This window comes from Sminthopsis crassicaudata, chromosome 3 (assembly GCF_048593235.1).
Source record: "Sminthopsis crassicaudata isolate SCR6 chromosome 3, ASM4859323v1, whole genome shotgun sequence".
Taxonomy (NCBI): domain Eukaryota; kingdom Metazoa; phylum Chordata; class Mammalia; order Dasyuromorphia; family Dasyuridae; genus Sminthopsis; species Sminthopsis crassicaudata.
The window spans coordinates 318905092-318931151 of record NC_133619.1 but is presented as its reverse complement, the minus strand read 5'-3'; positions in this window follow the sequence as shown (position 1 = coordinate 318931151).

Below are 26060 nucleotides of genomic sequence, written 5' to 3'. Positions count from 1 at the left end.
AGGGAGCACACAGCTCTTTGACTGTTACTGAGGGAGGCTCATGTTCTAAGACTGACAGAGATGTGGGGCTCCAGCACACCTGGGCTTTATGAGCTCAGGCCCTAGGCAGGGCCTCTCCTGGCTTCAGCTCTCGGAGACAGTTTTCCTGGAGCTAAGTTGGAAGGGGCCTTGTTAGGGGAAAACTAAGGACTGGGGTCTGAGACCTTTCTTTCTCAATTGGATACATTCATTGTGCTTATTAAAAAAAAAAAAAAAACTGTCTAAGAGGGAGGAAATTCAGTTGCCAATATGAATTCCAAACTGCTTGAGTTTCTAGAGAAAGAGAAATCTATGATTACACAGACACAGGGAATGAGAGAAATGGGAATGCGAAGCAACAGCACTAGGAGAGGAGAAACAGAGAGAAATGTGTTTCGGGGTGGGCACAAAAGGCTGATCGATTGAAAGAAAGGAAAAGAGAGTCACTTCCCACTTTTGACCTCAGTTTTTTGATCAATAAAATAACATTTCTAGACTAAATCAAAGGTCCACAATTTTAATTTGTTTTTTAAAAAAATTATCTTGATAACTATTTTAGTATAATATACATCTTCTGTATTCCTATAGATGTCACCAAATTATCAAGGGAGTCTGAACCACTGATGTAGATGTTTCTAAGATATCTTCCAGCTCTGTGATCTTATCCATTTTATGTTCCTCCTCTTCTCCTCGCCCCTTTATTTTCTGATAATTTTCTGATAAGAGGAGGCTTTAAGGCCGGCATTAGGTGGCTGATTAATATTGCCATTCACCGTGGGCAAAGCAGTATGGCAGGATTTGGGAGCATTATAAAACTCAAGCCTTGCTAAGGGATGGATGGAGTGAGGGAGAGGAGACTGAGGCAACAGGAAGTCCTCTGAGTTCTGTCCCAAGTTGTTGAAATTTGTAGACTCCTTCCACATGAAAGGTTCCTCATAGGATTAGAACTGGAAGGGACTTGAGGCATCATCTGTTCTAACTCCCTGGATTTGCAGATGGGGGTGGGGAGAGAGTGAAATTCAAAGAAGATGAGAATAGTTTTCTTGAAGCTGCAACAGAAAAGGGCAACATTTCTTCTGGTTTCTTAGAATGACACCTAACTAACAAAAATTAAATTCTGTGAGAGGCCCAGCAGACAGATTTCAGTTCAATTCCCTGGGTAGATCTTAATCTAAAGGAAGTTTTCCAGACCAAAAGTGCAACCTTTCAGAAGCTTTGAGGACATAAGGACTCCAGGAGAACTGGGACTCCTTGTAGGAAGAAGAGACTCCAAGAGGGCTACCAGATGGCATTTTACAGTTTGAGGTAAGTGGGCATAGCAGGTGCCCTCACAAACTTCTTAGTGGGGTGTCTGGAGTGTTGGAGAAACTTAGAAGGGGGTAATTAAAGGACCTAAGGATCAGCAGCTGCCTACTGTGAACTCTTTTTGTGGACACAGCAACCACTTACATGAGCATCTGTGATGAAAACTAGACCCAAACTTACCCCAAAACAGAAGGCTCCCTGGATATTTTCCCTTGTTGCTTGGGTAATATCCAGGGCAAAAGTAGGATTGGGGAGGTATTTCTTTGGAATCAGAATACATACCTTTTCTATTTATTTTATCTTATTTTTTTCATTAGTAGATATAGCACTGTTCTGGAGTCCAAAAGATCAGAGTTCAAATTCAGCCTTAGACATAGTAGCTATGTGATCCTGGGCAAATCACATAATTCTGTTTGCTTCTGGGCTGTATTACTTCCAGGTCAGCTCATATAGAGCCCCTAGACCAGAGAAATTTTTTTCAGTCTCTTTGGTTGCTAAGGAAGCAGAGTGTTTTCTGGGGTCTCCTTGTAACTCTCCAAACCCTGAATTTCTGACATTTCTGGATTTAGATAGCTGTTACAATGGATGGAGCACTGGACTGGGAGTCAGAAAGAACAAAGTTCAAATCTGTCACCAAAAACTTCATAAGATGCGGGATCCTGGACAAGTTACTTAATCCCTCTCTCTCTGCCTCAGTTTAATCATCTATAAAAAGGGGATGATAATAGCACCTATCTCCCAGGGTAACTGTGAGGTGCAAGTGAGACCATGTCTGTAAAGTGTTTTACAAACATTAAAATACTATATAAATGGTTTTAATATTCTTCTGATTTTTCTTTTCCCAACTGGAAACAAGATGGGAGCCTATTGATCAGTGACTAGCTGAATAGATTGTACTTTATGAGCCCTTGTACCTCAAACTTTCTCCCCTTTATTAAACACTCACTATATTGAACACTGTGCTGTTAGTGGGGGGATCTTTCACAAAGTTTAGATAATGTATCCCAGAATTTGGTACAGAGTTTATCACATAGTAGGCCCTTAATAAATGTAACTTGACTCATGGAGCTCACAGTCCCATAACTGGATACAACAAGGGCACAGATGACTAAAGTACACCATTAACAAAGAAATGTTTTGTAAACTTAGAGGAAATAATAACACTGAACTTGGAGAAATCAAAGGTCTAGAATATCAAGGAATATAATGGGGAAAAAAGAAAGGTGATGAGATCAGAGTAGCAGTTCTTGGTTTGAAATACACATGTGACAAATTCACAAAGGCTTTCTCTTAGCCAAAAGGTACATTTATTTAGGAGAAAAGGTTACAGACAAAATGAAGAGTGGTAAATATGAAATAGAATTGGAAGAGCATCTAGTTAGCAAGGAAAGGGGTTTTAACAATTAACAATGAAAAGGGCCAGTTCCCTAGTGGAACTCACAATAAACCAAGAATATACCATGAGGTGGGAATATGCTATTCTGGCAGGCTAAATCCTAAAAAAAGGATTTAGCGCCTTGAAAGAGTTAGCTATAACAAGGAGAAAGATACCATAAGGCAAAGGGGAAGAAAAAATACCACAAGACAAACACCCCAGCTAACCCAATAGGGATTCAGCAAAGATGGGCAGATTTATAGGGGAAATATGACCTCAGGGGTTTGACATCATAATTTGGTTTTCTGATTGGATACTGTAAGGTGGGATTACCCAAGACCTCCTCGGGAGTTGGGACTGTGAAGTTGAGCCAATCCCCACCACTGCCCTTCCCTACTTCCCTATTGGAGTAATCTTATCAATATTTCAGGCTTTCTTTGGCCAACTCCACCAAGTTACCCAGGACCTCTTCAAAGGCGCTTAACATTAACAGATCTCAAAGCTTGCTTCAAATTAATCATTGTAAGAAAAGTATCTAGAATCAGAAGAAAAAAAAAATAGAAACTTGGGTCAGTAGATTTGACTAGATAAGCAAGATTTGGAAACAAATTTACAAAGATTTTTTTGCATAGATAGGAGACAGATCAGTGATTTCATTGGAAACTCCCTTTGCTAATGCTTGATGTTAAGTCAGTCAGTCAATAAACATATATTAAGTGTCTACTGTGTTCAAAGGCTGAGTTTTCCTGACTTTGCTTCTCTTTCTACTATGCCATGTCACCTTTTGAGTTCTATAAAATCAAATATACAAATTCCTGGAAAATGAACTCTTTATTTACAGGAACTTCTGGGAAAAGGAGAAAGCAGTTTGGCAAAATATGGGTTTGGATCAGAAACTTAGATCTTATGCCACAAAACACTCAAAAAGGATAAATGAACTAAATATAAAATATTACTCCATAGAAAAGTAGAGTGGAAAATTATGTCTTTCACAGTTTTATACAGAAGAAAAAATTATGACCAGATAATAGGTATAAAAGATCACGATAGACCAAATAGGCAATTCTAATTATATACAATTTAAAAGCTATTGCAAAAATAAAAATAAGCATCAGAAAAAAGATAGAAACTAGAAAAAATCTTTGCATTAACTAATTTTAATAAAAGTATGAGATTCAAAATTCATAGAGAATTAGCACTAGTTTATAAAGTTGAGATTTTCCAGATGAACAAGTGATCAAAGATATTAATAGCTCCCCCCAAGCCCCTAAAATATTAAAATGCAAATTAATATAACCCTGAGGTATTCCCTCCCTTCAGATGAAGAACTAGCAAAGATGCTGAAAGTTGGGAAAACTCATTGTTAGAAGAATTTTGTGAAGACAGGCTCAATAATTCACTGATGGCAGACCTGTGAACTGGGTCAAGTGTTCTGAAAAATAGCTTAGAATTATGCAAAATAAAGTAAATCATCCATCCATACACTTTATTAAGTGATCCCACAACTGGGACTATATTGCAACGACTATTTCTTAACTGAAAGAAAAGATTCACAGAGCAAAAATGTTCCTAAAAACATTATTCTGTGCTAACAGAGAAGCTGGAAACAAAACATGAGACCAGTGGTTACAGAAAGACTAAACAAATTATTGTATATGAATGTAATGGAATTTTACTGCTCCTTAAGGAATGACTAGATAGAATTCAGAGAAATATGGGAAGCCTTAAATGAACTGATGCAAAGTAAGGCACAAATACGCACAATTGTGGTGGCAAAGCAAATATAGACAATACCCAAAGAGAGACAACAAAGGGCTGGTCAATAGTCAATGCTATTGACTAGTTTCCTAAATTAAATGACTTCAGTTAATAATCAGCAATCAAATGTTTCTTGGGAAATATACTTTATAAAGTGTTAGGAAGAGCTATTTGCTTAGAAGTACCTGTTATATATACACATTTTGATCACTAAAACCTCACAAGATATCTTGAGGTTTATAGCTAGGACAATGTTTTAAAACCAAATCAATCTGACTGTCATTGATTGGCCACCTATAGGACCCAGGCTAAGCCCTTCTTGGTCATTGTTTGTGCCCTGATTAGCTCAGAGTGAATGTAAATATCAGTTATTTCTCTTTTGGCCAGAATATCTGAGGATCTTTGCCTCCCATATTGATTTTTTATTTTTACTAAGTAAGAAAGGCCATTCTCTGCTTTTTTGTTTTATTTAGCCTTAGTCTCTAATTGTGTGTTACCTTAGTCAAATTAAGACCTGTTAAAAAACTTAGTTAAAAAGTCCGAGGTCTCCCATTGCACTCAGGACCATCTTTAGTCATCCTGATCTTCTTCATGCTATAGGATCCAGATGGCTCTGGAGGGGAAAGTGAGGCAGGTGATTTTGAATAGCCCTCCCCTTAAATCCAATTTATTTGCATGTCATGGAGTCACCTCCCTGAGGTCATGGTTCTCTTTTAGAATGAAGGACAAACAACAACAATACCAACAATAATCTGTTATATTTTTAAAAATCTGTAAATCTCTTTTAAAAAATGGTACAAAATAGTTCTTGATAATTTAATAAAAAACAAAGTATTATATAAAGTTGAAGTTGTGGAGGGCGGGCAGGGCAGGGGAATTCATCATTGACTAGGAACAGAAAAGGCTGCCTGGTGGAAGAATTATCTAATTTGACTTTCAAAAAATAAAAAGCAATTAAGAGCTTGAAGGGGTGGGAGAGAGAAAAAAGGCAAGAACACATGCATAGAAACATAGAAATCCAGCCTTAGACAGCTGTATGACCCTGGACAAGTCACATACCTCCTCTTAGCCTCAATTTTTGGACTAGTTGGTTCCTTCCAGTTCTAAATCTACAATCCTTTGATTTTTAACTTACCTTAATGATAAGAGGGAATCACCAAGGGGAACTGCTATTCAGGATCTGAGACTCACCAATAATTTCTTTGCATTTATAAACAATAGACTGTTCAGTCATTCTCCAATCAATAGGCTGTTATATTGTTTACAATACGTTTCTAATTATTGTTGTTGTTTTAAATATTTGGATGTTGCAGCAACAACATCACAAGATTATGTGACGATCAACTGTGATGGATTTGGTTCTTTTCACCATGAAATGATTCAAGGCAATTCTAATAGATTTATGATAGAAAGGGCCATCTGCATCCAGAGGGAGAATTATGGAGACTGAAGGTGGATCACAGCATAGTATTTTCACCTTTATTATTGTTTGTTTGTTTGTTTTTAATTTCTCATTTTCCCCTTTTGATGTGATTTTTTTTTGTGTGTGTGTAGGATGATATATGTGGAAATGTGTTTAGAAGAATTGCACATTTGTAACCTATATTGAATTACTTGCTGTTTAGGGGAGGGGAGAGCTGGGGAGAAAGGGAGAAAGTTTTGGAACACAAGGAACAAGGAAAACTATCTTTGCAGTTTGTATTTTGAAAAAATAAAAAGTTATTATTATTTTTAAAATGTGAGAAGGTCCTTCCAGTCAGGGTACGGATGATTTCACAATGCCACCTCAAAAAAATATTTGAGTGTGTTGAATTAGGAAACCCAGGACAAAGGTGAGGATGGGATAATTTATTCCTTTTGAACTATTCCCTGAAACTTTGTCAGGAGTAAAAGTCAAGCTCACTAGCTTATAGTATGCTTTGGGAAGCCATACAATTTCCTTTCTTCTCTTCCCTTTTTGGAAAATTGGAATATTTGCTCTTCTCTAATCCTACTGTATTCCTTCTGTTCTCCATGATGTTATAAAGGTTAATCATAGTGCTCCACAATCCTATAGCTCCTGGCTATTTTATTTTATTTTTAAATTTTAAAATTAATTTTATAATTATAATTTTTTGACAGTACATATGTATGGATACTTTTTTTTACAATATTTTCCCTTGCACTCACTTCTTTTCCAAATTTTCCCCTCCCTCCCTCCCTCCCTCTACTCCTTGCCCTAGATGACCGGCAATCCCATACATGTTAAATGTGTTACCATATATCCTAGATACAATATATGTGTGTAAAACCAAATTTCTTGTTGCACGGTAAGAATTGGATTCCGAAGGTATAAGTAATCTGGGTAGATAGACAGTAGTGCAAACAGTTTACACTCAATTCCCAGTGTTCCTTCTCTGGGTGTAGCTGATTCTGTCCATCATTGATCAACTGGAGCTGAATTAGATCTTCTCTATGTTGAAGATATCCACTTCAGTCAGAATTCATCTTCATACAGTATCATTGTTGAAGTGTATAATCATCTCCTAGTTCTGCTCATTTCACTCAGCAACAGTTGATGTAAGTCTCTCCAAGCCTCTCTGCAGTCATCCTGCTGGTCATTTCTTACAGAGCAATAATATTCCATAACCTTCATATACCATAATTTACCCAACCATTCTCCAATTGATGGACATCCATTCATTTTCCAGTTTCTAGCCACTACAAAAAAGCTCCTGGTTATTTTAGCACTCTGGGATATAGTTCATCTGGACCTTGCTCAACAAGGATAGTTATCTTGCTATCTCTTTTCTTATCCTGGGTATGGACTCCATGTTTTTATTTTTATTCTATCCTTTCTAGTCCAGAGATCATTCTTCTTGGTAGAGAAAACAGAAGTAAAAGAATTTAGTAGATCAATATAAGAAATGACAAATGGGGACATTCAGAGAACAAGGGAAGACTTGTATGAACAGATATATAGTGAAGAAAGCAGAACCAAGTACATACAGAGAAATAATATAGAGAATAAATAATATAGAGAAAAAGAAGTAAAAGTGGAGAATAGATGTAGAATGTTGGAGTTAAATATAAGCAAACTATTGTCAGTACAGCAGCTAGTTAACACAGTAGAGTGAGTGCTAGGCCTAGCTAGGGTCAAGAAGATTCATCTTCCTGAATTCAAATCCAGCCTCAAATTCATACTACCTATACCCCCTGGGCAAGGCAATTAACCTTGTCTGCCTCAGTCTCCTCATCTGTAAAATGAGCTGGAGATGGAAATAGCAAACCATTCCAGTATCTTTGCCAAGAAAAACCCAAAGGGAGTCACAAAGAGTCAAACAGAACTGAAAAAATGACTGAACAAGAACAAATTTGTCAGTACAAATAGATTGCTAGTATTTCACTGGTTTTCTTTGTTATGTTTTCCTCTCGGGGAAGAAGGGCATATGGATGGCAACTGTGGTATAGAAAACAAAAGGCATTAATAAAATTTTTCAAAAATTAATTGAGATGCATACTATGGCATGATGGAGATGAATCCTAAAATCTTACCAAATGCCTATGGAGACAGCCTACAGATGTTGCAAACCATTCTTATTAAAATCAGATTGGAATCCGTCAGAAAATATTGGAAAGATTTTTCATTATTAAACATGTGTGCCTGTTTAATACATAAAGCAATATGTTTTGTGCATGTTTGAAAAAGAGGCTATAAATAAAAAGCATAGCATTTTAAAAGCATGCACGAAACCACCCAGAGCTCAGAAATGCTAATTGCAAGTCAGTTTTTGCTGGATAGGCAGAGCTCAAAGGGAATCAATTTCTAAAGGGGACACAGCAATTGAGTCCCCTCACTGCCCCACTTGGGCTTTTAATGTGGAGAAAGTTTTTGATGCCAGAAATAAATTTTAGTCTCCTTTCTGTTGGTAGTAGTAGGACTATCATAGAATTCTACTGTCCAGCTAAATAGCCTTTTCACACTCCCTCGCACATGATGTTCCTCTATCTCTCCACCTCAGTGATTATTCCCAATTCCTGGAAGGTCCTTCTTCCCCTCTTCTAAATTAGAATTTCTAGTTACCTTCAGACATCAGCTCATATGTTACCCTGTACATGAGACTTTTGGGCAGTTAGATGGCACAGTAGCATAGAGAGCTAGGCCTGGAGTCATGAACACCTGAGTTTAAATATGGTTTTAGACACTTCCTATCTGTGTGAATCTGGGCAAACCCTGTTTACTTCAGTTTCCTTATCTGTAAAATGAGCTGGAGGAGAAAATGGAAATTTTTTTTTTCCAGGAAAACTCCAAACGGGGTCATGAAGATTTGGATATAGCTGAACAACAACAATCCTGATTTCAGTCTAGTTATTAGAAAGAAATTGTGGAATTGTGGAGCACTATTGATTAGCTTTTATAATATCATAGAGAACAGAAGAAATACAGTAGGAGAGAGAAGGGCAAATATTCCAATGTAATTATCATACTTCTAAAAGAAAGTTAATAGTTCAGATTTGTATAGTATAGTAAGATTATAATGGTATTTTGAGGCATTTCACATAATCCTGGTTCATTTAGATCTATATATTTTATTGTTGTTTTCATTATTTTTGATTACTGATTACAAACTCCTAAAAGATGGGGGACCAAGTCTCTTCAAATAGCTTTGTGAGTGGGGTCTTTCCTAGAGTGTCATACAAAAGTGGCTGTTGAAAATATTAATAGGTTTTCTCTAATTCAAGTAAAGTTGAGGCAGGAAAGGAATTTTTTAAGAGAAACTTACTTCTTCAAGATCATGTCTTTTTTTTTCAATTTGGCCATAATTATAGATAATATATGGATATATGTAGTATTTTAAGGTTCACAAAGCATTTTCTATCCAAAAAAGGCAACTTTAAATCTATTTGAGCTTTTAAAAAGCTGATTAAAGCTTGAACTGTATTGACTTTTGGGACACCCAGCATTATCTCATTTATTCTTTTTTTTTTTTTTTTCTGAGGCTGGAGTTAAGTGACTTGCCCAAGGTCACACAGCTAGGAAGTGTTAAGTGTCTGAAATCATATTTGAACTCAGGTCCTCCTGATTTCAGGGTGCTCTAGCCATTGCATCACCTAGCTGCCCCTCATTAATCCTTAAAACCATTGTGAGGTACTGTTTATAATCCTTATGTTTACCATTTTACAGAAGAAGGAAGTATGGCTGAGAGAAATTTAAAAAATAATAATAGCTAGCATTTATGTAGCACTTTAAGATTTGATATAATTTGATAATACTTTATAAATATTTTCTCATTTTATCCTTACAATTACACCAGGAGGTAGGTGTTATTATAAACCATATTTTATAAGTGAAGAAACTATGTCTGAGAGAGGTTAACTGGTAGCTGCTAAGTGTCTGAGGTATATTTTGAACTCAGGTCTTCCTAACTCAAAGTTATTCATTCTATCTACTCTACCAGATAACATACTTTATAACTAAAAATTTACTTTCCCACATTCATATGTTTGAACCTGGATTTTCTAGGCTGGCATTCTTTTCAGTTCTTCCAAACTCAAAATGATGCATAGTATCTACTCTACCAGATAACTTACTTTATTAGAAAAAGTTACTTTTCCATTTTCATATATTTGAACTTGGATTTTCTAGGCTGGTGTTCTTTTCCTTATTCAGCTTTGTCTAATAAAGTCACATAATGATTTTTCTTTAGAAAGTCTTCTCATGCAGTTTGGAAGATAATGGTGCAATAAATGACTAGATTAAGAATTTTGAGTTTTTAATTCCAAAAGAATTCCTTAGTGCATCCTGACAACTTCTAATTTAGTTCTCCCTTCCTCTTTTCCTCATGACAAAATAATCTTGACTCTGCTATTTATCATTTGTGTAACTTTGTTCAGGTAATTCCTGGATTTTAGTTTCCTTTATTTATAAAAACAAGTGGAGGTGATTTCATAGTGCCTTCCCCTGATAAATCTATGAGTTTATAACCTGTAGATTAAATGATGCTGTTTTTTAGTTCGTAGAGAACTCAGTGCAGTGGAATGGAAATTAATTTCATCTGGACTTTTTCCAAATTAAGATAAGTCTTCACCTCTCTTTCTTGAGCCTTTACTTTGATTTTTTTATACTAATAATGTTCCTTTCTTTGGAGAAGATTTGCTATTTTTATCAGATTTTTTCCTTGCATTTTAAGCCCCAAACTATTAATACAAAAGGGCTGCTGCTAAGCTAATAAAAAGGGGTCGATATGTTGAATGAGAGAGAAGAGCCCAGGAAAAGACAGAATGGACAAAATAAACATAATTCAGGGCTGCATTGTTTAAATAATGCCACTGACCTTGTGAGCCATACAATAAGGCCGAGTCAAAAGAAATAAGCCATTTGATATCATGGATTTATTAATGAAAAAAGGGTTCACTTATTGCAGTCAGAGGAATAAGTTTCACTAAAATAAGAATGGACACACAATTATCAAGAGAGAATTCCTATCCTTTTGCATCACTTCATATAGGATTTAACTGGATTTATGGGAATAGTGGATTATGACAGGATGCTTCTCTACACTTTTCAGCCTTTAAATTTCTTGTGAACTTGCTGTAACACTCAGGAACCAGAACATGACAGGGGAAAGGGATGAATCTCTCCCATCCAATCACTGAGTCAGTTGTCTATCTACAGTATAATTCCCCAGAAAAGTTAGAAGGAAAGGAAGAGTTAGATTTGAAGTCAAAAGACTCCTAACTTGGCTGGGTGATCTTGGGAAAGTCTGGGTCTCAGTCTTCTTGCCCACAAAAAAAGGGAATTGTCTTAGAGGATTTCTAAAGTCTCTTTCAATTTTAATTCAATGTTCTTTGGAGTCTCTACTTTATTCTGTGGCTCACTCCAGCCCTGGCATTGTCTCCAGGTTGTCTTCACAGTTCCATATTGTTAACTGGTACTCCCTAAAGTGAAAGCAACAGCTCCAGAGTCAGTTATTCAGTTCCATACTTGGTATTGCCATTATTTTTATTATTATTTTAATTTTTAATAAAACTTTTATTTTTATATGATATTCCTTTTCCAATATGTCACTCTACCATCTGCTGTTCCCAGTGAACATAGAATATAGTATATAAAAACAGTTCAATAGAACCCCAAAATCTGATAGAATATTCAGCATTCAACAACCGTAATGCTCCACCTTACTACCCAGAAGAAGAAAGGATGTTAGTGTTTCCTTTCTAGAGCCCAAACTGGTCATTATAATTCATTTCAACCTTATTTTTATTTACTTTGTCAGAGTCATTGTACATTATTTCTCTGGTCCTGTTTACTTCTCTTTGCATCAGTTCAGAGACGTCCGATTTAGGGAAAGAAATCCTTATATTCATTGTTTCTCATAGTGCAAGGATACAGGGGAGAGGCTGGGTCTGGAGTCAGGCAGATTCATCCTCAGAGTTCAAATCCGGTCTCAGCTACTTCTTAGTCATGTGACCCAAGGCAACTCACTTAATCCTGTTGCCTCAGTTTCCTTGTCTGCAAAATGAGTTAGAAAAAGAAATGGTTAAACACTCCAGTATATTTGCCAACAAAACCCCAAAGGGGATTTTGGACATAACTGAACAACAAAAAAATAATATTTAATGAAATTAATTTTTATGTACTAATAATGTATCCAAATACTACAATCTATTCAGTCATTCTTCAATCAATGAGTAACACATTTGTTTTCGAATTTCCATTTCTTCTGCTACCACAAATAGTCATATATCTAGGTTTAGAGGCTGTTTTTATAAATGATAATGATGACCCAAAAGATCTCAGAAAACAAGAAAACACTGGTTTATGAGGAGAATAGGATATCTACTCTCTAATTAACTTAGCACTAATTGTAATCTCCCACAATCTCCCTTTTTTCTCTCATCCCTCTGACTTTTGCACTTTCTCCCTTGCATATTCATCTCTAAATCATTCTGTGCCTCTCATCATCCTATTGGTTCATTTGTCCCATCTCCTCCTTACAATTTTACTCAATTTGCTCATTCTTTCTGATTACCCTGCTCTCTCACATTTATATTCTTTACCATATCCACTTTCCCTTTGTCAGAGCCCCCACTAATGGCCCCTTTCCAAGAGCAGCAGGTTTGAATCAGCTCCAGTTAAAAATGGAGGCAGGAGGTGGGGGTGGAGTGTGGCCAAGGGGAATATCATATCTCCCATTCCTAATGTGTATTGAACTCGTCCCCTCCTCCATTTGCCTCAGCAATCTGCATACACTCTTTCTTCTTTGACATCCCCAAAGGTAGGCAGAAAAAGAAACCCTAAAAATCTCCCTGGCAGACTAGAGTCTTTTACTTCTTTCTCTCTCCAATCCCGGCAGCTGGTTTCCATTAGATATGCTTATTCTCTTTTTTCAATTTTCTCTATTATTATTTTCCCTTTCCCTTTCCCATTTTCTCCTTCTTTTTGCTTCCCAAGGGGAAGGGGCCCAAATTGAAGAACCAGAGGTGTGCCAAGTTTCTCCCTAACCATCTTGCTTCCCATCACACTCCTGGCCAGAGAGTGCCTAGAGAGACTCCTGACTGTTGTTTGTTAAGTTTGCTGTTCCAAACACTGTGGAAGCTGAACTCATCCCAGGAGAGCCATAGGGTGGAGCTCAAATTCATGGCAGTAGAACAGTGTCAGGGGTCACCCTCATCTGTATCCTTCCTCCAGCTTGCACCAAATTGTTCTATTACAGTATACTTCTGTCTGGGTCAATTTTAAACTCTCCTGAACACGGAGATAGATGTCAACTGGCTCTTTATGGTCTCTCTTGGTCTCTTATGCCTATGGTGTTTTCCAATAGAAAAACACCATCACTATTACCCTCAAACAAACAAAATGGAAAGCTAACTTTTCCACAAGCCAATTCCTTTATTCATGGCTTATTGAAACAATATGCTTCTCATTCAAGCTTTTTGCAAGGCATTGAAGTCTAATGGATAGGGCATTAATCTTGAAGTCAGGGAGAACTACAATTCAAATATTGCCTCAGTTGGTCACTTACTAGCTGTCTAAATCTGGACAAGTCACTTATCTACTCTGTGCCTTATTTTTCTCATCTGTAAAATGAAAGAATTTGGATTTGATGGCCTCAAAAGTCACTCTCAGCTCTATATCTGTGGTCTTCCTTCCTCTGACATAGACTTTCTGACTTTTTAAAATTAAAGCTTTTTAATTTTCAAAACATATGCATGGATAATTTTCCAACATTAACCCTTGCAAAACCTTGTGTTCCAAATCCCCCCTTCCTTCTACCTCCTCCCCTAGATAGCAAGTAATCCAGGATATGTTAAACATAGTAAAAAAAATATGTTAAATCCAATATATGCATACATGTTATATAATTGTCTTGATGTGCAAGAAAAATCAAGTCAAAAAAGAAAAAAATGAGAAAGAAAATAAAATGCAAGCAAACAACAACCAAAAGAGTGAAAATGCTATGGTCCATTCAGTTCCCACAGTCCTCTCTCTGGATGTAGATGGCTCTCTTCATCACAAGATCACTGGAACTGGTGTGAATCATCTCACTGTTGAAGAGAACCACATCTTATTTTTTTAAAATTATTTATTAGTACCTAAGTCTGAAGAAAAGGAGAGGTAAAGAAAAGATTGGGGTTTCTAAAGCAGCCAACTGCTCTCATTTATTAATTTATGTTAGTATATTGGTCATATTTATACAAAACTTTTAGATTTACAAAGATTTTGTGCAGTTTCATCTGATCCTTAAAAAAAAAAAAAACAACCCTATAAAGTAAGGACTATTAATACTCTGTTTACAGGTGAGGAAATTGGGTCTCAGAATGGTTAATTGGCTTGCTTAGGATTGCACAATTAGTGTTTGACATGCGATTTGTTATTTCCACTTCAAGTTCAGCCTTCTATGTATGCATGCCATGCTTCTAATATAATATATGTAGAACAGGGAAAAAGAAATAGGTTTCTAATTAGTCAGTGACCCAGAGGAGAAAGCACCTACCAAAAAAAAGTTTGTCTTTCTCATATAAAGATTCAATATCAACTGACTTCTTTACATAGTTTCTTTAGTGGCTGATATGGATTTATTTAAATGAATTGAGCAAGTCATAAGAATGCCAATTCCTATATTTTTTCTTTAAAAATAGGGATCCTATTTTATAGCACTTTAATAATTTTCATTAGTCTTTAATAAATTATTTTTAAAAATCAGGTTTTGAATCCTAATCCTAGACAAGATATCCCCCAAAATGGTTTGACTTGTCTTTAATATAAGGAAGGATTAAGGTCATATTTTCTTCATGTTAATGTCTCCCTTGATCATTTTATCTGATTTTTTTTTAGCTTGTGGCTCATTAGGACTACCCTTTTCTTCCTCAATTGTGCTTAGTTAGTTGATTCTTCATACTGGAGTTGTCAGGTTTTACTTCTGCTAACATACTACTCTACTTCTCTATCCCTTTTATTGTTTTTTTTTTTTTTTTTTTATACTTTGATCCAATATCATCATCTTTGAGTGATTCAGTTTGTCTTACACAAAGTGAAGGGATTAATCAAAAAGCATTTACTTTGTACCAGTACAAAAACAAAGAGTTAACAAAAATCCTGATTCATAAGGAACTTACTTTCTAAAGGAGGAGAGTCAACAATTATATGTATAAGAGTATACATGATAAACATAAAATTAATAAAAAATACTTAAATACAAGGTAGTTTGGGAGGCAAGGCACTAGCACATGAGGCAGCAGAACAAGATCAGGATGGGCTTCATGTAGAAGGTGGAGTTTAAATTGCCTTTTGAAAAGCAAGAAGAATTCTATGAGGCTGCTGTCAGAAGGGATGGCATTCCAGGCAATAGGATTCAGTGCAAAACACATGGACATAGGAGATGAAGTGAACCAGTTCTGCTGGATTTCAGAGTGGAAGACAGAGGAGTAATGCTCAATGAGTCTGGAAAGGTAGTTTGGGGTCAGGTTGTGAAGGGTTTTAAGTTTCAACAAAGGAGTTTATGTTTTATCCTAGAGGTAAAGGGAAAGCGCTGGATTGTGTTGAGTAGGGGAGTAACATGGTCCCAACTGCCAAATTGATGATAGAGTTGTTAAGCCTCCAAAAGGCTAAACAAAAACTCCATGAATGAGTTAACTGTTTAGCCATCTCAACATGGAAGGGAGAATCAAATGGGGAACTGGACACATACAGAGAACTACTTATAGTTGAAACCAAGATGGAGGATAAGTCCAATAAAGGAGTCTGGGAGATGGAACGAGACTGGGCGCCAAAGACTTAGCTCACCCATAGTGAGGCAGTAGGGCAAGAGAAGAAAGAGCCAGTGAGCCAAGGAGACAATGAAAGAAATCGTTAGAGACACATTGAGGGGAGACAATCTTTTAAGAAAAGGTACATTTTCTGGCCCTCTGAACTTTCACGACTCTATTCAGTTCCCCCATGGTGACAGTGTAGCTAATATAAGTCTGAGCTCCACTATACTCCTGCTGGGGCAGGACAGGAAATCGCCACTCAGAAAATAAATGACCTGTCCCAGGGTCTTTTGTTAATGAGTCCAGAGCATAATAAATCAAGGTGACCCAGTCTCAAGAAACACAGGGCTGCTTTAAAAGAAAGAAAGAAAGAAAATGAAACTCCAAGCCCCAGAGGTGAAGAGGAGGAGAAGGGAGAGAGAGGGGGACTTCAGGGAATATTTATAAATCACATGCGGCCAAAACCAGTGCAGATGTTTTCCAGTTCCAGACCCACTTAAGAAAAAGAGAATGAGAGGATGAAGGCCATAAATGGAAGTAGCTGTCTCTTTGTGAGAGCAGACAGGAGACTTCAGGCTCCGAGGAGACAAGCCTTCAGCTCACAGTTCTGTCTTCAAGACACACTTCCCCGTCTCACCCAAATCCCCAGTAGACTTTTAAGGGCATAAACCTGTAAGCTTCTCCTTAAGGGTCCCAAACTGAATCTTCAGCATTATTATTATTATTTTTTTTACAGAAACTATCTTTTCCCACCCTTGAATTGTGGCTGATTCCCTGCTCAAGATGGAGGGAATATGGGATAACGCCGGATTTGGAGGCAGAGGATCTGAGTGTGAATCCCAGGTTTGCCTTTTGTTACCTATGGGATCTTGGCAAGTCACAGTTTTCCAGGCCCTGTTTCCTCATCTGTAAAATGTGTGGGTTAGATTAATTGGACTGCTAAGGTTCCTTACAGCTTTAAAGCTATTAGGATATGTGATGAAGGCAGGGCTATAGGATAAACTGATTCAGTTCATTTGTAGAGGTAAAAATTGATTCTGGATGATGGAAAAGAAAAATTGTTTTTAAAATAGCCTGAATTCAAAACTGGCCTCAGACACTTACTAGCTGTGAGATCTTGGGTAAGCACTTAACCTTTGCCTTGGTTTTTCTATTGTAGAATAGGGATAATAATAGTACCTACAACTCTCCCCAAATTATTGTGAGGATCAGATAAAATATTTGTTAAGTGCTTAGCACAGTGTCTGAAGCATAAAGGTGCTAAAGAAATGCTTTTACCCTTCCCTTGCTTTCTCTTTTCTTTATTCCTTTTCCCCTTCCCTTTTCCTTTCCCTTCCCTGCCCAATCAGGGTATATATACTCTTTTCAGATTAGATTAGGCTATCCTCTATCATGATGGTGGTGGTGTAATGGAAAGAAGTCCTGGGTTCAAATCCTTACTTTTTATTTTTGGCAAATCATTTTACTTCCCTGAATCTCAATTTTCTTCATCAGAAAAATGGAGACAATTAGGCTGTCCTTTCTAATCTTTAAAGGATTATTAGGAGAATAGAATGAGATAGTTTGTGGAAAGCACTTTGTGAAACAATAAAGCAATATATAAACAGGAGATATAGATATATACATTATATGTATAAAGATATTATATAATATATAATTTTATTATATAACATATTAATATTCATAATATAGTATAATATTATCTTATTCTATAATATTTGCATATTTTCATTATATAACATATTATTTTATAATATTTTACATATTTTATTATATAACATATTCTACACATTGCATGCATGTATATATATATTTATATATAGTAGACATATGTATGTATTGTATATTATATATGGTATGTATATGGAATATATGTATACATAGTATACTGTGTACATTGCATGCATGTTTTAGACATGTTGCATAATACAATTTAATGCAATGCATGTAACCTACATGTATATTATATAATTATATGTATCATATATATGTGTGATATACAGTATGTATAATATACACATGCATGTATAACATGTACATATGGCATGTCATGCACATATACATTTTTTAAAAGTTTAAAAAATATTTTAAGTTTTGCCTTTCTTAATTCCTCTCAAAAGAATCCATAATAATCATGGTTTGGGACTAATGTGAGTCTAGGTGTTTTTCTGTCAGTACAACTGCAAAGGGAAGATGTAGCAATGGGTTGACTAAAATAGACTTTAAAGTAAACTCTTTAAATGAACCAAGATCCAGGTCAGTTGGACTGCTGGACAGTAGACACACCCATGAAAATTAGAGCTGTCCTGTGTATTTTCAGTCTAGCAGCAGCTCTTACCAAAACCGAGAACCACTTAGAGGTTTTTGTTTTTTTGTTGCACTTTTTCAGCCTCGAGGTATCCAAGTCCCTTGTTGTTGCTTGCCAAACATCAGTGCTGTGAATAAGATACCTGCTGCTTAGGACTGTCCAATATTGGATTCTCTATTATTTTGGTTCTGACATATCAACCTCCTAATATTGAAATGGGTCTTGAAAATCAGTTGCCCATATGCTCTGAATTGGAGGCAAGTCCCTTTAGGAATGGAAGGGTGCCTGGGCTTTTCAGTACCTAGCATGTAACAGAATGGGACTAAGAGAAACAGGCCTAGTGAGAGAATTGAAAAAAAGCTGAATTCTTTTTCTATTCTCTTTTACAATTGTGTTTGCCTGAGTGATTTGCTACAATTCCAGACAAGGACCTGTTTTCTCTTAATGTAGTGTTATGAGGAAGGTAGGAGAAGTAGGGGTCTTTTTTAAACAGCATAATAGAATTAGTTGTAGATCGAATGAGTTTTGAAAAGTGATTCTTGGCTTTTTTAGGCCACATTTCTGAGGATCCCTGTTAGTAAAAATATATGAAGAGTCAATTACTTCATTGTGACTTAATATTTTTCAGATTGCAATATCGTGTAGGAAACAGTGAACAGTCTGAACTTGATGTGGAGAGTGATACAGAGTCAACTATATAAAAAGGAATGGCAAGGTCTATAGTTTTTAGAATAATGGTCTCGATGATGATTTTATTAGTATTAGCTACTTGACAAGAACAATGACTTTTTCCCTTTTAAATACATCCAGTGCCTAGCACACTGCCTGTCATGTGTTGTTTAATCATTTTCCAGTCATGTTCAACTTTTCGTGAACCCTTTCAGAGTTTTCTTGACAAAGATTTAAGAGTGATTTGCTCTTTCCATCTCCAGCTCATTTTACAGATGAGAAAACTGAGGCAAACAGGATTAAGTCACTTGTCCAGGGTCTCACAGACAGTAAATGTCTAAGACCATATTTGCACTCAGGTCTTCCTGGATTTACCCATTGCCACATCTAGGGCAAAATGCTGGGGCAGCACTCTGGGCACTGTCCTTGCCTGTCCCTCAGTAGGTGTTTATTAAGGTGCAGTGATTGTTTGCACTATGGAAAATCTCCTCTGTAAGGAACTCTTCTGTAACTTGTAGTAGGGCACTAAAAGGACACCTGAGTTGCCCATGGCCACCCAGCTAACATGTGCCTCAGTGGCCACTTCTACGCATTCATTGGAGCCTGGCAGAATGACTAGTGTAGCCAAAGTCAAAAGCCCACAGTGATTTTTTAATAATAATAATAATAATAATAATAATAATAATACACACTTATATAATGCTTTAAGCCTTTACAACCCTAGGAGGGAGGGATATCACTGTCCCCATTTTACAGAAGAGGAAATTGAGGCAGACAAAAGTTAAATAACTTATCCAGGATAATATAGCTAGTAGTAAACTGAGGACATATTTGAACTCACTTCTTTCTGGCTCCAAGATCAGTGCTCTATCCACTGCACTGCCTACACACATACACACAATATAATATTTACATACATGGATACAAAAATACACAGGTATATATGTAAAACATGCACATGTAACATAAACACATGGATATATATATATACACACATAAACACGTGCACAAATACACAAAATGCAATACACATATACATATAACATATACAAATAAATGCACAATATACACACATACATGTACAATACACACAATGTACATCTATGCACATATACATGCATTGCTCAATACACATAACAGTATTTCTAGATAATATGTTATACACATGATATTTTATATATGTACACAACATATGTATACATGTACATATGTGTATGTGTATATATTGTATTATATTATATTATATTATATTATACTATATTATGTTATATTATATGTTATACACACAAAAAAACCCCCATATTTGGAGAAGAAACCAGAGCAGTTGGGTGACACGATGGATAGAATGCCAGGCTGGAGTCCAGAATATTCATCATCCCCAGATCAAATCCAGATTCAAACACTTCCTAGCTGCATGACTCTGGATAAATCACTTAACCCCATCTGCCTCAGTTTCCTCATCTGTAAAATGAGCTGGGGAAGGAAATGGCAAACCATTCAGCATCTTTGCCTAGAAAATCCCAAATGGGTTCAGATTACTGAAGAACCACAACAGAGAAGAAATCAGGTGTTGATAGGATAGATATGAAATTAACTGAAGGGTCTAAGGCATGGATTTAGCTCTTTTGCATTCCCTTCACGGTACAAGAGGCAATGCTGGTGACAAAACGTGCATACCGTCGGATTTGGGTCCTGACTGTTCAGAGAAGGTCTTTTTCTAAACCTTCTCTAATAGCAGCAAGGTAAGGGTTGTGCTCACAGCTAGAAATAAGCTGAGGTAGACGCACTTTAGAATCCTGCATGAATCCATGAGCTAGGATTTTTACAAAAGCAGAATGTCTCCTATGTAGAATATTAGCCTCTGAGAGACCACCTGTGTTTCTATTTTCATTGCTTTAGAGTTGGAGAGGCCTTTAGAGGTCCCCTAGACCAAGACTTCTTAAACTTTTAACGCTTACAACCCCTTCTTTCCAAGAAATTTTTACATGACCTCAGGTATATAGGTATATAAAATAGGTATACAAATCAAGCATTTGAAGATAATAAATCTTATTTTTTCAATCTTCACATTCAATTACAAGACCCCATATAGGGTTATATAAATCACAGTTTAAGAAGCTGGGCCTTATAAGAAACTGGAAACTGAGTGTATGCCCATCAGCTGGAGAATGGGTGAATAAATTATGGTATATGAATGTTATGGAATATTATTGCTCTGTAAGAAATGACCAGCAGGATGATTTCAGAAAGGTCTGGAGAGACTTATAGGAACTGATGCTGAGTGAAACGAGCAGAACCAGGAGATCATTGTACATGGCAGCAACAAGACTATACAATGGGCAATTCTGATGGATGTGGCTCTCTTCAACAGTGAGATGATTCTTGCCAGTTCCAATGATCTTGTAATGAAGAGAGTCATCTACACCCAGAGAGAGCACCGTGGGAACTGAATGTGGTTCACAACATAGCATTCTCGCTCTTATTGAATTGTTTGCTTACATTTTTTTTCTCATTTTTTTCCCTTTTTCATCTGATTTTTCTTGTGCAACAAGATAATTGTAAATATATATATATATATATATATATATATACATATATATATATATATATATATATGTAACGTATTGGATTTAACATTTATTTTTTAACATGTTTAACAATATTATATCACTTGCCATCTAAAGGGGGGTGAGAAGGAGAGAAATTTTGAAACACAAGTTTTGCACAGGTCAGTGTTGAAAAATTGTCCATGCATATGTTTTGAAAATGAAAAACTTTAATAAAAATAAGGAAATATACAAATAAAGAAAAATAAAAGAAGCTGGGCCTTAGATAAGAAAAGTTATTGAAAGGCACTAATAAGAAATATAGGCCTTGAACCTAAGATTCTCATATATACATGCATTGAGCACATATACACATAACATTATTTCTATATATTATATACATATATGATATGATACATGTTACAACATATATACACATATGTATACACACATATATGTTTTACAAAAAAAACCCACCTATATTTGGAGAAGAAACCAGAGCAGTTGGGTGGCACATCCCCCATTCTTTCCATTGCTTAGCTTAAATGAAATAATGTATGTACAAATACTTTATAAATTGTAAAGTGTTGATTCAAATATAAGGTCTTAGGGATTATCAGTATTAATTCTTCACAATGTCTAAAACCATATTCCTTATTTATTTATTTAGTGACAATTTTAAATACTGATATTTGACAAATGGTCTAAAATCCCTCAGGAAATTCCTAACTTTTTGTAGCCCCAAGATGGCTAATGAATTTCATTTCTACGTCTATATCCCTGAGAAAGGGGAAAAAATGGAAAAAAAATTTGTGTAAAAAAAATCTATAGCAAGATTTTTTTGTACTGGCTAAGAATTGGACATTGAAGGGATACTCATCAATTGGGAAATGGCTGAACAAGTTGTCATATATGATTGCAATGGAATATTATTATGCAATAGGAAAAGACAAGCAAGATGATTTCAAAAAGCCTGGTCTCTCATGAATGTATACAAAGTGAAATAAGCAGAACCAGGAGGCCATTGTCCCTAGTTACAGCAATATTGTGCAATGATCCAACTGTGAATATCTTAGGTTAGCAATAATACAATGATTCAGGATGATACCAAAAGACTCAGGATTAAAAATATTATCTACTTCCAGAGAAAGAACTGATATTGTTTGAATACAGACTGAAACATACTATTTTTTTTCACTTTTACTCTCCTGCCAACATCCCTCTCTCTTTTTCCTTCCTTCCTTCCTTCCTTCCTTCCTTCCTTCCTTCCTTCCTTGTTTTCTTCCTTCCTTCCTTCCTTCCTCATTCCTTCCTTCCTTCCTTCCTTCCTTCCTTCCTTCCTTCCTTCCTTCCTTCCTTCCTTCCTTCCTTCCTTCCTTCCTTCCTTCTCAGGGAAGGATGAGGGAAGGATAGAATTTGAAACTCTAAACTTAAAAAAAAACCCACAGCAAATATTTTAAAATTTGTTTTCACATGTAATTGGGGAAAAATAAAATATTATTTTAAAAACTAAATAAAACAAGAATGATTATAGCACCTAAAAAGAGAATATGGGCTTCCCTGAAATGCTTTGGAATCATAAAAGTTACCTCAGTATTCAGCATGGACATGATTATGATCTCTTTTCTCTCTAACATTATGTCTGAATCCAAGTGTTTGAATAAATCAGATGGGCTTCAAAATTTTGTTAAACAGTGATCTCACAAACAAAATAGTCAGATGACTTAGGCCAAAGCAGTGAAACACTTGACATGGCCCAAGGCAGGCAGATGCTTCTTTCTTTTTATTCCTCATAGATGTATGCTTTTAGTTTCTGAGTCTTTGAAAATAGTGTCTCTCCTCTACCTTCTGCCTCAGGCTCTTGAATTCCTCATGGGATGGTTTTATGCCAGCTGGGGTGAGTCAAGTAAACAAGCAATCCCACTGGAAAGAGAACAGGCAGAGTCTTATATTTCTAATATTTTGGCCTCCCTCGAGGAATCAAACAAAAAAGGCCTATTTTCTTTACCCATTGACTATATGCAATAGCAGCCTTCTCTAGGAGGTTCTTCCCCAAAACTTGGGAGGTACATCATTTGACTCTCCATTAGGAATCCTGGGGTTCTGGGGGACTCCTGGTTAGCAGGGCCCTGCTGCCAAATGTTTGTAAGAAAAGCATTGATGGGGAAAAGCTTGTGATATTGACCACAGAGAAAGATTGCATTTCTGTTTGGCAGAAAGAATATACTGAAAAGCAAAATGAAATTGGAATTTGCATCTAATTTTGCCTGTTTAGAGAGTGCCAAAGACAGGATGGAGCTGTGAAAAGAGCCTAACTAGGTGGTTATTTTATTTATGCATAAGGGTGTCTTAGAATGTGTCAGGAACCTGTCCTTGCAAAGAGCAGAAGGAAAAAAAAATGAATTACCTCTGATGTTCTGCAGCCCCCTCTATGTTTTCATAGCATGAGCTACACAGCAAGAGCATGGATGGGGGTACTATGGAGTTAAAGAAAGATAGAGACAGAGACAGAAAGAGAGACCAAGATTAGGTGGTGAGACAGAGAGAGACAGAAAGAAGAGAGAGAAAAGATAAGGAGAAATTGCCATAGGCAATTCCCTAAGACTACAAACTTCAGACCACATACCTATTTGAATTGTAGAAGTTTCCTTATTGGCAATTCCCTGCATCAATGAAATAACAGGTCTCATCCAAAATATTTACACTATTAGGAGATAATATAAGGGAAATCACGTAGTAAACAATCAACGGACATTTAAGGGTCTACAGTGTGATATGCACTGTTCTAAGTCTTGGGGATACAAAAAGGGCAGGTAGTTCCTGCCCTCAAGGATCTTACAATCTAATGAGCTATTATTTATTTATTTATTTTTGAGAAAGTTTCTTTTGATCTGTTTGTGATTTCATTATATAGGAAGCTCTTTGGGAAGGACCTCAGTAAAGTAGAATTGTACTTGCAGTCTGAGAGAAGTTCCTGGATGCTGAGAAATCATTTGCCTGGATCATACATTGATGTTATTTGACTAGAAAATGCCATCCATGTCTAGAGAAAAAGCTGTGGAAACTAACTGCAGATTAAAACATACTATTTGTACTTTTAAAATATATATATATATATATATATATATATTTTTTTTTTTTGTTTTTAATCTCACATGGTTTTTCCCTTTTGTTCTGATTCTTCTTTCACAATTTGACTTACATGAAAATATGTTTAACATTATTGTACATGTATGGTCTATATTGGATTGCTTATTATCTTGGGGAGGAGGGAGGTAAGAAAAGGAGGGAGAAAAATTTGGAACTCAAAATCTTACAACAATGAATATTGAGAACTGCCTTTACATGTAGAAAAATATAATACTATCAAGTGAATAAAAAGTATTCTACCTAATCTTGAACTTATGTGGTCCTGGCTTTGAGATCAGCTCTCTCTCCTCTATCCCCTGATGCCTCTTTATTATTATTATCATTGTGAATTATCAACTCATAGAATATCCACAATTCAGATTACTGACATAGCAAATCATGAGTACTTATCAGCTGATTGGGCCTGAATTTATAGACATAGAAGCTGATCAACACAATCCTTGTCATATGTTACTGTTTATTTAATAATACTGAATTTCTCAATAATCTTTTCTGCTTGAGATTTCTTCAACTTCTATCGTCTCAGAACTCTAAATAAAACTGACACAAGATAATGAGAACAGGCTTCAAATCGGGGGAGAAAAGTATCTGAATTCTGGGTTTTAGTTTCCTGCTTTCTCAAATGAGGGGCTGGGGCTAGACAATGTATAAAGCTCCTTTCTAGAGCTAACATTCACCTATATTCTGATTTAAGTCATTTCTCCCAACCACTAATAAGGGAATCTCCCTGCATGAAGGGTTTATTAAACTTTTCTTGTCATTAAAAGAACCTTAGTCTCTCAAGCTACAGAATAGAAATGTTTCCCTTGTACAGTGCTTTTTATTCAAGGCTTACTTTAAAACTATTTAACTTGCCATCACACTCGGAGATGTTGCAACTAGCAATGGTAGATGCTACACTGGAACGCCAGGTGCTGTCCTAACTACACAAAGCTATTGTTATTGTTTATTTTGAAAGGGAAAAAAAAAGACTTTGGCACGAGAGGTGTTGCGAAATTCAGTATTGTTAAATAAACAGTAACATATGACAGGGACTGTGTTGGTCAGCCAACATACACACCCCTTGGGTGAATTGGGGCCTGAGGATGAGCCAAATGTGCACATGTGTGTAAGCTTGCAGCTATCCCAAGCCAAAGGGAGGACTTATGATGAAAGATTTAGAGTAGGAAGGGTCCTTAGAGAGCCTCTCATTTAACAGATGAGGAAACTGAGACAAGGAAGGTTAAATCCAAGATCTCACAAGCATCACAAGACTAGTATTTGAACAAAGGTTTTCTGACTACATGAACAACTAGATGGCACAGTGGATAGAGTGCTGGACTTGGAATAAGGATCTGAGTTCAAATTTGACTTCAGATACTTAGTAGTTATGTAATCCTGGGTATATTCTTTAACCTCATTTGCCTCAGTTTCTCCATCTGTAAAATGAGCTGGAGAAGGAAATGGCAAACCACTCTAGCATCTTTGCCCAGAAAAACCCAAATGTCATGAAAAGTCAGCCACGACCAAAACTATTGTACAACATCTGACTATGTCCTGTGTCTTTTCTGTTGATTGTCTGATTGTATCATGTCACTTTGATAAGAAACCTCTTATCAGCCTGAGGTCAAATTGTTCTTCCCTCTGACGCCTGATTCCTCTTAGAAATTCTCTTAGGACCCACTCCTGCTTCCACCATTCCAAATATAATAAAACTACC